Source organism: Danio rerio, chromosome 13, assembly GCF_052040795.2.
Source record: "Danio rerio strain M-AB ecotype USA chromosome 13, GRCz13ab, whole genome shotgun sequence".
NCBI lineage: Eukaryota > Metazoa > Chordata > Actinopteri > Cypriniformes > Danionidae > Danio > Danio rerio.
Window position 1 is genome coordinate 24,641,720 of NC_141033.1, and position 10,668 is coordinate 24,652,387.

The window sequence follows — 10,668 nt, forward strand, 5'->3', positions numbered from 1 at the left end:
TGTTTAGCAGGTATATAAGGTTTTCATACCATGCAGTTGACCAGCCAAACATTAAAGCGCAATTCGCAGCGATCGCCGGTTTTCCCAATGTAATTGGAGCGATCGACTGCACGCACATTGCTATAAAGGCGCCATCTAAAGATGAATTTGCATATGTAAATTGGAAACATTTCCATTCAATAAATGCGCTAATAATATGGCTTTACGCTCGTGCATGTGCACTCAGTTTCATGTTAATTTGGATGTACAAAGAGAATATGTGTGGGATTCCGGGTATGCAGTTTTTCATACTTCTGAATTTTTAACTGCGTACGCACATTTACAGCTTTGCATGTATACAATGTTTTAGTATGAATTCAACGCAAGTCTTCATACATGAGGCCCCTGGTTCTGCTATACATCAGCCTTCCGGTATCCAAAGTAACTTAATCCCATACCACAAATGTTAACTTTTTGGCACCAAGTTCTCCTGTTCTCATTACCTCTGCATACGCAGGCTATTCAATCTCTTGTTCTCGTGCTTGGTTTAGGCGCGCTGCGTTAGGATTGGTTCAAATACTATTTCGATATGATTTTAATTATTCGCACAGCCCTAGTAGGTTACGTTTAACCACACACTTACCAAAATTGTGGACAAAGTTAAGCATGAAATAGACCTTTTAAGATGACAACTGGCAAATTTGAATTCCACCATTTCCAGATTCAAAAAGCTTGTGGGTAAACAAACTAATTTTCCACACATGTTATTATGCCACAGTAAGCCAACTGATCTGCTTGCATCACAGGGAAATGGGTTTGTGTGTGTTTGTGTTGGGGTCTAGGCACACTTGGAAATGTGTGTTTTAAACCAGTTGAACAATTTTGCTATGAATTGCACAAAAATAACACATTTTACTGCATAGTGAACTGTAGGTATCCACACATATATATCTGTCAATGTCTCAAAAAAATGTGTTTTAGGCTTTCATGACCCTTTAAGACATAGATCTCAAGCTCGATTCCTGTAGAGCCGCCGCTCTGCACAGTTTTGCTCCAACCCTAATCAAACACAGCTGATTCAACTAATCAAGGTGTTCAAGACAACTAGAGACTATTAAGCAGGTGTGAGTTGGAGGTGGTTGGAGATAAACTATGCAGAGCTGCGGCTCTCCAGGAATTGAGTATGAGACCATTGCTTTAGGGCAGGGGTGCAAAACACGGGGCTTGAGGGCCGGTGTCCTGCAAAGTTTAGTTCCAACCTCAGACACACCTGGGCTAGCTAATCAAGCTCTCGCTAGGCTTGCAGGTGTATTAAGGCAAGTTGGAGCTAAAATCTGCAGAACACCGGCCCTCCAGGACCGAGTTTGGGCACCCCTGCTTTAGGGCTTCAGTTTAATCATGGCAAATGTATTTTTTGCTTAGAAGAGCTAGAAGTTTAAAGAAGTTCAAAACAGCTTAGCAGCGATGTACTGTTAGCAAAGTTTTCACATGTTCTTAAAAAAACTATATACATGAGCCTCTGTGTCAACAGTGATTTAACAATTTTATTTTGTCCTTTCCCTTAGCATGCCTGTATACTAAAGCTGATTGGAGCATTTCTTCTCCGTGCACGTCTTGCCGCCTGGAGCCCGGCCAGAAGAGAACCTCTTGAAGTTTTGAAAAACGTGAGGGAAAAAATTGACACAACTACGAAATCTATTTAAAAGTGGCCTCCACTTCAGTCCAACTCTAGCTAGATGTGGGGCGGGCGGTCACGGCAGCAGCCCTGCCTTCTGGATGCTGCATGCTTCTAATGTCCACACGGGGCGCTGTATTGTCTTTTCCCATAGTCCCATTATCTCTGCTGCCCAACATTCGGAAATGGTGTTTAAAGTATTAATAATATATTGTAAAATACTGAGATCCTATGTAATAAACAACTGGTAGAGGTGGAGGTTTGAAACAGAAATGTGAATTTTCGAAGAGCACACTCCGTTTTAAGGGTAAATGGTGAGTTTATTATGTTTAAGAAAAAAAACATAACGATTTTTTTGTTTGTTTTACTTGGGAATGTGATGGCATGGCATATCAGAGGGAACGGAAAAATGTATCAGACGTTGAAGCACCAAAGTGTAGACTCTAGACATCATAGACTTTGAGAAGAGGATGTTTTAATGTTGCTTTTATTTTCATTGAAAAGGAGAATGGGCTTGGGGAAAGTTTTTTTGTTTGTTTTTTTCTAGCTTTCTGTCGTGTTTTTGTGGAACTCATGGTTTTTTAATCTCCGGAATGATGCTGTATTTGAAAGTATTTTGTGTTTTCAAGACAATTGTTTTAAAGTGGGACACGATTTAATATAGTTGTGCATAAACAGATATTTATAAAGAGAAAGGACAAAACAGTGTGTGGTGTCCGGGGGGAAAGGGTGTTGTGCGTTTGCTTGTGTGTGTTTGTGTAAGTATAAATGTTCTTTCTTGGGTTCAAGATGCTTGTTGCTATGTAGTGTTTTGCGTAGATCTTCTTTACACACACTTCCACGTGAGGCCTAAACTCAAGTTGAGTTGTTGTTGTTGTTGTTTTGCCTTCCTCTGTTTGCTCCCGGCTCTCGGAACCTGAAGTTGCAGAACTCTCTCACTTTTGATTAGAGTTTGCAGTATGTCTCCTGGTCCCCAGGGGGCACTAAACACTACACACACACTCATAGCCCTCACCCTCCCTCACAGAGTTACTCGGCCCACCCTTTCAGGCTTCCAGCTGCTGTGCACATCACTTTGTAGACTATAAGCATGTAAAAAATGGAGAAAATGATATGGCCTGTACTGTTTTGCACATAAGCTTGAGACTCTATGCTGTTCTGTTCACTTTTTTGTGGACTGCTTTGCAACTTCAGGTTATGAAATCCATCCAAGGGATCTTTCCATCCATCCAAGGCTTTAGAAGAAGACCCATACTGTCACATTATCCCTCCATAAGTGTCTGGACAGTTGTTTTGGCGCTGTTTACTTTGGCTCATCATCATACAGTGCGATTTGATTTGTGGTTTTGGTGAGACAGCGATGACCCGATCGTCTACAAGCAGGGAAATGAATGAAATTGACTTGATGAATGCAGTTCCAGGGTGTTTTAGGGTCCATTTTGTGTTTTAGATTGAGTTTCTTGTTTGATTTTTCTAGTATAACTTGTAAATACCAACGCAGATCATTGATGAACGGCAAACTTCATCCAGATGCACGTACACAGAACTCACTGTTTGGTCCACACTTGTTGGTTCGGGTGTGTTAAAGCACATGGACACACGTTGTGCTCCCTTTAAAGCTTATCTCATGTCATACATCAGAACACTGTTTTGGGCTGTGTTATGTAGAATCCTGTGTGAATTGTGATGCCTAGGGGGTTTGCAGTTCCCCTTTTACTCTGTGCTAAGCCATTTCTTGTGACGTTACCTTTTAAAGTTGGTGAATTGTTGCACCCAAGTCTGTGTGATTAAAAAAGGGAGGAAAGAGAGTACTCCTGCCCTAAGGCATCTTGTTAGTGCGTTTACTTGTCCACAGATGAAGCCGTCTGGCACTGTGATGTCTGCCATACTTCATTCTGCGCTCTTTGTTGCCCCCTGCTGCAGTGTGTCTTATAGCAGTGTGATCAGACCTAGTTCACTCATAGTGCGTCCTCTCAGATAACTGTGTCCTTGTTTTAAAACTTAAAAATAAAGTGCAGTTTAGTCAGTTAGACTCGCATACAAATGTAAATGGAATGAAATGTTTCCAGATGCAGGAGATTGTAGTTCTTGTATTTAGGACGGACAGCTTTGTATGCTAGGTGAAAACTTCCTGAACTAAATAACTCCCACAACCCAAACACATATGCAGTTGAGCAGAAGGAAAATATGCATGTGTAACTTTCTGGTAATAATTTTCACTGTCTGTGTTACCTAAAATTGAAATCTGTGTATATTACCTGCATCTTCAAGGTAAACGAGATGTGACTCTTGAGTTTCCAGTGCTAAAAATCAAATGCTAATTTTGTAAAGAAATGGACTAAAAGAGATTAACACAACGTTAGCTTGGTATGTTTCCCCATTCTTGTTAGTTTTTTTTGTTTTTTTGTTTTTTGTTTTTGCATTGTAACCATATATGATGGGACTACATATGATTATACTCTGAGGTTTAATTGGATGCTGGATTTTTTTGCATGACCATACAATTAATAAAAACTATGAATTTAAATCTATCAAGTGTTCGATTAATTATTAAATCATAGAATTGTTAATACTGAAATGAATGGAATATTTAAAAAATGTTGTCAATTTATTTATAAAGCACATTTAAAAACACTGGAACGTACCATAGTACTATACAAGACAAATAATAAAAGATTCCCAAGAAGAAACTTGGCGTTTAACACATTAAAGTACCAACATGCAAATTATTCAAACGCCATGGAATGCAAAGGAGTCTTCAACTGACATGCAAGGAAAAGATCTAATGTCTTGAGGTTGGCTGTTCCATAGACTCAGACCTGAAAATGCACGCTCCCCTTTCAACTCCATTATGCTTTGTCTGAGGATTTACGAGTTTGAAATGACTCATGAAGCTTGGCCAGATAAGATGGGCTAAAAGATCATTTGAACACTGACCGTGCTCTCCTCTTCAGCGTGGATATGGAGAATAGTTTGTGTGAAATCCAAATTTACAATGTTTATTTTGCTAGCGCACATTTTAATAATTTCTTTAGATGATTAATTCATTCATGCAAATTAATCCACTGAAAAAAGTTTCTTTTTGGTGATCACTAATCAAAATCTGACTTGCGTCAGCAATTGGAGTGGCCTTTCTTCTCTGTTGATGCCAGTTTGATGGCTTTAGCCACATTATTATCCATGGCCCTCTTACTCTTAGTTTGTTAAAACAGAATGATGTGCAAAAAATAAGCCCCACCCCTACACAGTATTCCGCTTCAGTTAAAGTACATCAACATACTGAATTAAAAGTCTCAGCAATGTCTGTTACACTCAGACTTTAAAGGGCCACAAAACCCCCCTGTTTCAGCAGAGTGTTTTTACACCTCTGGTTAGAAAAAAGTCAGGAAAGTGGGTGTGTCTAGCTCTGTTAAGGGGGAGTGTCGGAGAAGGGAAAGAGGGAAGATGCATAAAAATTTGCATAAAAATGGCTGTGTCGGTTTGGGCACACGCTGATTTTCACAGAGGCAAAACAAACACACACACGCAGGGGAGAAAGACAGTGACTATGTTTACATGGACATCAGTAAATGAATTATTTGCCAAATTATTAAACGGTGGACTTCAAAGGGCACCAATGGTGAAAATTCTACTTTTCAAGCTGTTTGGACATACATGTGTGTAAGTATAGTGTATATACTGTCATATTGGGGTGAAATGAACACACCCAGTCTCCTTTTTTTTTTTCAAATTTAACAACATAAAAACGGTGGACCAATTGGAGCGGTTTTCAGATCGACCGCAACTTTACGTAGAAGTGCGGTCCCCCCGCCCACCAATATTGATTGACAGCTGCGCGCATTAACATGTCTCCATAGTAATGCATAAAATCATATCAACAAGACAGGACGAGCGCAAAGCAACTGGGAATAAAAGGTCTGTTCAGTTTGCTAGGATCATCAATCATCATCAGACGTGATCAAAAGTGAGTTTTACAAGTTTAGCATGTTTTAAAACGTGTGCACGTGTGTAATGAAGTACAGCATATTCACTTCAGATTCACTTCATCAGCACAGCCGCGTCTCTCTCACTGTCTCTGTGTGTGTGTGTGTGTGTGTGTGTGTGTGTGTGTGTGTGTGTGTGTGTGTGTGTGTGTGTGTGTGTGTGTGTGTGTGTTTGCGCTGTGTGTGTGTGTGTGTGTGTCTGTGTGTCTTCGCAATGTATGTGCGTAAGTGTCTGCGCTACGTGTCTGTGTTATGTGTGTCTGCCTGTGTGTCTACGATATGTATGTGCGTATGTGTCTGCGCTACGTGTCAGTGCTATGTGTGTGTGTGTGTGTCTGCGTGTCTGCGCTGTGTGTGCGTGAACTCAAACTCATTGCAACTCCACAAAAACTGCATCAAATACTGATTGATTAGTAAAGTTTTTACCGTAGTATTTCTCACAAACCTTACGTGAGATCTGCTTCCTGAGGCAGCCGAGGGCGTGTTGAGGCCATAGACTGTAAAATATATGGACGTAGTCTCCGTGACGTCACCCATAGGTTTCTAAAGAGCGCAAAAGAAGCCACAAGTAGGCGCGGCCAACAGTCGTCATTTTGTTCGCGCGTCATCACACCCACGGCGGGATACCAAACAAGGGCAAAGAGGCGGAGAGTGAGCGGAGCTACAGACACCTGCTGACATTTTGCTTGGACCTGGCTCAGACACACTTTACTTTGGGAGAACGCTTAATACTTTATCACCTGTGACTCGTTTGTAATCTGACCACTTGTGCTTGGTTGTATACTATATCATTATATATTATTTATAGTATGTATATATATATATATATATATATATATATATATATATATATATATATATATATATATATATATATATATATACTATATATACTATATATGTATACTATATCAATAAAGTGTTTATATGACTTTTAAATACACTGCTGTAATACATTGAGCCACTAAACATTGTTCTTATGACATTTTTCAACAGGAGGAAAACGCAAATTACTTCCAAACACTTAAGATATAGTCTGTGTTAGTTAATGTAAGACTATTGATGAAATCCAGCATAACACTGTATGACAACGCTTCAGATGACTGTTCTAGAGCCTACAGCTAATCAATTCGTCAGATTCTGCAGTGCATTACAGGTCTAAATATAAACGATAAGTGATCTTAAATAAAACAAATACATGTATAGAGATGGTATATGAGTATATAACTTCACTCACATGGGAAACGGAGGCCACGTGAATGGTTTGTGAGCACAGTTAAGTGCACTCAGCATGCCATGCCATCTAATAATTGTAGGAAACAAGTCCAAAAGGCAGTTGACTGTGTAAAGCCACATAAAACAACACAGAAATATGATAAATATGCTGAGTTCAGTGGCTAATCTGCAGGATTCAGCTGATGTAACATGATGGCGACCAACGAGACCTAGCTGTCACTCAAGTGACCACGCCCTTAATTATGCAAACTTAATATAACTTAATATAAAGGAAACGGATGAGTTATAAAAAAATTCACCCCCCTAAGGGTAATATTAGCTGTATTAACCAAAATCTTTTTTTGTACCAGGCTGTAAACACCTTTTTTTCTGCTGTAAAGTTGGCCATTCTAACAGTGCGCTCAATTGAAATATGCTCTATTTTGTAACCAGGAGCGGCCAGGACTACCGGCATTTCGGATGAATTGCAGCTTTAGTTACTTCCGTATTGGCTTCCTGAGGGAGAGCAGGAGGTTGCCGCTTGGTTGAGGCATGTTGCTGACAGGCACGTGGGATCGGTGGGCAGGGACGACTCGCCTTAAAGGTCCAGTGCAAAAAAACAGCAACAACCTTTTCCCAGCTTTAATAGAGACACTTCAAACAGCTATAATAAATACTCTGATGGGTGTTTTGAGCTGAAACTTTACAGACACATTCTGGGGACACAAAAGACTTATAATAAATATAAAAAAGGGGTAACCTATGTGCCCTTTCACTGCAGTTTGGCACTTTCCTTCTGCAACATTACATTCATGCTCTACGCGACAAAAAAGATATTTGATTCGAGGAACTGCTGGAAGCGTGTATTTTTCATGCAATGTTTGATACCGCAAAACAAATGAGAGAAATTTCTCAGTTACTTAAATGTACTCGGTAGGTATCGTCAGAAAGTTGTGTGTGTTATTCCTGTCACAAAATGCGACGAAAATTCTAGACGACAGTAATAGTTTGATTGCGGTGTTTACATGTTTACACTGGGAGAGCTGCATTACCCCGGATCTTTCAGCCTATAATATTGTAGTGATATTAACGTACTATAAACTTTAGTAACTTAGAAATCATTTTGACTAAGATCCGTCTTTAAACACTGAAAGAGTACTGCTGATTACACAAACTAACTTTGCCATCTGAATAAACAAACAAAGACCACTGATCGCTTGCTTATCGAATCTATAAAGACAGAACAATCAACACCAACTGGAGCCGTGTCTTTCTAAAAGGAGACAAGCAGCAAATCTGGATTTGATCATTTCCAGATGCGAAAAGCTCTCGGTTAAAAAATGTTTCTTGTACAAAAAATGTATTTTTGTCGTGCACTGTAATCCACATGTGGGTCCAGCTGTGTGCTCATAGTGGGAAAATGAAAACAAAACCTTCGTTGCAGCAAATTACAAAAGCAACACTGACAACCTGTGTCTAAAAACAATTCTTCTTCTCCCACTTGTTTTGGCAACACAATGTGGTGTCTCAATGCCGTCTGAACACTGTAACAGGTAAAAACAGTCCTTGAATCTGTCATGCATATTTATAAGTTTGCACCGCATACACAATAGAGCGCGCTGATTGGTCTGAACCAAGTCTCTCTCATGAATGAATGCAGCTCACTCAGAGACGTCAAAAGTACTCTCAGGTACAGACAGTCTCCATGCTGGAATACACACAAGTATCTAATCGGTGTGAAGCAGCTTAAAAAATGTGTTTCAAACCGGAAGAACAAATTTGCTCGAAATAATGCAAAAACAACCAATTTCCCCTTGTTTGTGAAATAAATGTGTCCTAATAGTGTTTTTAGCAGCGTGGGACACATATATGACTGTCAACAGCTCAAAAAATGTGTTTTGGTATTTCGTGACTCTTTAAAGGTGCCATACAGTGCATTGGTTTAGAAAGTTAAATTATTTTCTGATGTCTAGATAGTAGGTTCATGGCTTCGGTAAGTTAAAAAAAACCTCCAGAAACGGTTTTATAAGCTCATTTATTATTCCATAAAATACCCATTTGAATCAGATAGTCCATAATTGACCATATATGGTTCGTGTCATGGATATTAATGGGTTCCACTCTGACCTGCCGCTTTTACAGACACCCACAGAGCATGAAGTACTCTGAACATGAACAAATATAAACCCAATCAGAGTAACATTAGCCTATCTTGCTCACCAGATTTGCAATGGATAAAGGCTAAATTATAATTAAAATTGACAAAAGAGAGTGACGTATCGTGTTGTCAAAGAAAACACAGGAATTAATATCAACCTCTGCATAAACATACTGTATGACTGTGATTTGACAGGATTCATCAGTATACATGTGTTGGTTAAAAAAATGTATCAAAATTCACAATAAACACGATAAATTAACAAAAGATGTAACATGCCTTATGCTCTTCGGAGTGGTAGTGAATAAATGTGTAATCTGTAAATCTTTCATTTTGCATTCTGAAACATGCCTCGAGCTGTTGTTGTACCACTAGAAAACATTCGGCTTATCAATGCCACTCATTCTGCTGAAAGTTGTTTAAATGAATAGGTGATTCCCGTTTTCCTCTCAGTGGCAAATATAAACACTGAACTAAAATGCAAGCAGGGAGAAAAAGGCAGTTAAGTAAACATCTGATCATAGCTATAGTGGGTATTTGCTGTAGCTCTTCAATTCATCACTCCAGTCAAGTTATGTCAGGTATAGTTTAAATCACACTACATAGTTTGAAAGCAAGTAAAATTAAGCATGAAAAGAAAAGTCTAAGAATTTCACTTCAATTTCTACCATTAAACAACTTTTCAGCGTTGATGTTTCTACTTGTGGACGTTTGACTATGACCAACTGAAAAGAGAAAATGAACCAGAGATTTTCACATCAATCAAGGAGAGATTCAGAGCTACAAATGCCTGTTTTTTCCAGCCATAGAAAACTTTTCTGGCAAGTTCACATTGTTTAAACTCCTGATCTTGTTCAAAATTACATCACATTAATTCATTATTTTATTTTGCTTGATGTATTAAGAAAGTCAATGGAGACCGATACATTTTACAAGTTGATTCAAATTTTAAAAAAAAATTTTTACCTGCATAGCTGTGCCATCAATCTCCTATTTCAAAAAGCCTAAAATGGATAAAATGGCCATAAAATGTTGTAATTCACTTCTCTCTGTCACATGACCTTTATATAGTAAATAATTATATATAGCTAAATAATTCTAATATGCTGTAGCTCATCTAATGTTTCTAATTAGCAAATCTAATGTGCTGTAACAACGTAGCATTTTTATTATAAATGTTGAAAACCATTTTTTAAAATATTTTTATGCAAACCATGATCTATTTTTCTGGATTTTCTTTCGTTTAGAAAGTAAATATATACTTTATTTTATTATATATTGTTTGGTATACTTTTATTGCTAATTTAGATCAATTTATAGCGTCCCTGCTAATATAAATGCCCATTGATCAAAGTCAAACAACACTATGTGGAATTAAAGTGGCACTAAGTCACTTTTAATTTCCTACTCGGGTCAGGCATGTGTGTGCTTATGCAAAGAAAGATTAATTGGCCGACTGTCTCAGTTTGGATGCCAAGAGGACAGGTCTGTTGTCATTATATATTACTATTGGAAGGTCCTCCTGATGTTATTATATAACACTAAGAAAAGCCTAACTGCGCAAGAGAGCACTCCTCAAATGACAGCACTCAAACTCCTCGACCACCCTATTGACTACATCATGTATCATAATCTATTTTATAAGTCAGATAGTACAC

At 38.5% G+C, this 10,668-nt stretch overlaps 1 protein-coding gene across 50 annotated transcripts in view; it reads left to right on the top strand.

Moving 5' to 3' along the window:
- Positions 1-4,185, top strand: part of camk2g2 (calcium/calmodulin-dependent protein kinase (CaM kinase) II gamma 2) — a 118,037-nt gene extending 113,852 nt beyond the window's left edge. For all 50 annotated transcript variants that reach the window (XM_087279284.1, XM_087279305.1, XM_087279319.1 and 47 more), the window contains one exon: positions 1,545-4,185. The gene's annotated coding sequence lies outside the window, so the exon portion shown is untranslated. The remainder of the gene's footprint in view (positions 1-1,544) is intronic.
- The last annotated feature ends 6,483 nt before the right edge of the window (positions 4,186-10,668 follow it).